Raw genomic sequence first — 1980 nt, 5'->3', positions numbered from 1 at the left:
AGTGAGGCTCTGTCTCAAAAAATAATAATAATAATAATTCAATGAAATCCCTAAGATGAAGGGCTTTGCAATACATATGTAAATAAATTCCCAATCTCCATGCTGAAAGTTTAAAAGAAATGCTAATAATTAAAGAAACACAACTTTTCCTTAGCTTTGTAGCAATTTAGAAACAGAGAATGTTTCCAATATTTAGACACTACAAAGCACCTGACAAGGAGAAATGTGTAAGGAGGCATGACTCACCGGCAGCCCTGGGCCTGTCCACGGTACCCCCATGATGAAGAGTAACTCCACTGTGTAAATGCTCATGAACACAGGATTACAGGACTTTTCCAGTTTAGACATACCATATTTTCTTTCAGACAATTCTTCAACTTGCTTATGTAGATCAGCAATACGATTATTCCATTTCTCTGAAAACTGAGCAAAAGCTGATTCTCAATAATATGTCCTTATGTCAGAGCAGCACTAACATGTAAGAACTTATTTCATATATTTTACATTCTAACAGTCCACATCATTTTACTGCTTTGAAAAAATTTTTTCCCTTTTTTGGTGGTTCTTAGAATTGGTTTAATGAGAGACTATTAGAGAAGTTGAAAAGCAGGAGGGCAGAAAAGTTCAATCAAATTAAACACGGTAACAGGGAGGCCACAAAGAGGAGGTCTCCAGGGGTCTTTTAGCAAACTTCCTAAAACTTGTCTCAGCTGTGTGGAAATAAGTCTTTACAGCAGCCGGGTGTGGTGGTGCAGGCCTGTAATCCTAGCACTTCGGCAGCAGAGGCAGGCGGATGTCTTTGAGGTCAGGGTAACATAGCCAAAACCCCCCTCCCCACCCCCACCCATCTCTACCAAAAATACAAAACAGCCAGGCATGGTGGTGGGTGCCTATAGTCCCATCTACTCAGGAGGCTGAGGCAGGAGAATCACTTGAACCCAGGAAGCAGACGTTGCAGTGAGCCAAGACCATGCCACTGCCAGCCTGGATGACAGAGCAACACTCCACCTCAAAAAACAAAAAACAAAAACAAAAACAAGGTTAAAAGGGACCCCAGACCTTAAAGGTACAAGTTTAAGAGGGACCCCTAAGCAAAAAATGCCAACCCTTTTTCTCTCAATCTTTGAAACACCAGGAAGGTATAACAGTTTTGCAGCCTAGCTGTAGCAGGCTGATGCCCCCAAGATGCCCATATCCTAATCCCGGAAACTGGTGAACATGACCTTGTATGGCAAAAGGGGCTTTGCAGATATAATGAAGTTAAGGGTCTTTGGCTGGCTTGTACTGGCGGGGTTAATGTACTCACCCGGATCCTTACAAGAGCAGAGAAGGTGATGGAGAGGGTGGGAGGTGTAGTGACGGAAGCAGGAAACTCCAGTCATTCAGGACATGCAGCACAAGCTGAGAAGTGCAGGCCGCCTCCAGGGCCAGGAGACAGATTCTCCTGCAGAGCCTCGGAAGGCAACAACCCTGCTCCCACCTTGCTTCAGTGGGACTTACTTTAGAATTCTGGTCTTCAGAACTGTAAGGGAATACATTCGTGTTGTTTTAAGTCACTGTGTGGTAATTTGTTGCAGCAGCCACGGGAAACTAGTATTGTAGTGAAGCCTCAAAACCCATCTGAAGGGGCTGGGCTCAGTGGCTCATGTCTGTAATCCCAACACTTCGGGAGGCTGAGGAGGGCAGATCACTTGAGGTCAGGAGTTCGAGACCAGCCTGGCCAACGTGGTGAAATGCCGTCTCTACAAAAAATACAAAAATTAGCCGGGCACAGTGGCACATACCTGTAATCTCAGCTACTCAGGAGGCTGAGACATGAGAACTGTTTGCACCCAGGGTGGGGGGGTGGAGGCTGCAATGAACTGAGATTGCACCACTGCACTCCCGCCTAAGTGACAGACCAAGGCTCCATCTTGAAAACAAAAACAAAACAAACCAAAAAACCCACCTGAAGAAGGTTTCCAGTTCTGCCAGCAGTCC

At 45.3% G+C, this 1980-nt stretch overlaps 1 long non-coding RNA gene across 1 annotated transcript in view; it reads right to left on the bottom strand.

Moving 5' to 3' along the window:
• The window catches only part of LOC105548184, a 33339-nt gene that overhangs the window by 16307 nt on the left and 15052 nt on the right, over positions 1-1980 (bottom strand). The window contains exon 5 of the long non-coding RNA XR_001007353.1: positions 211-416. This is a non-coding gene — a long non-coding RNA (uncharacterized LOC105548184). The remainder of the gene's footprint in view (positions 1-210; positions 417-1980) is intronic.

This window comes from Mandrillus leucophaeus, unplaced genomic scaffold (genome assembly GCF_000951045.1).
Source record: "Mandrillus leucophaeus isolate KB7577 unplaced genomic scaffold, Mleu.le_1.0 Scaffold1100, whole genome shotgun sequence".
In the NCBI taxonomy this organism is placed as follows: domain Eukaryota; kingdom Metazoa; phylum Chordata; class Mammalia; order Primates; family Cercopithecidae; genus Mandrillus; species Mandrillus leucophaeus.
Note: the sequence above shows the minus strand (reverse complement) of the source record. Positions and strands in the feature narration are given on the sequence as shown.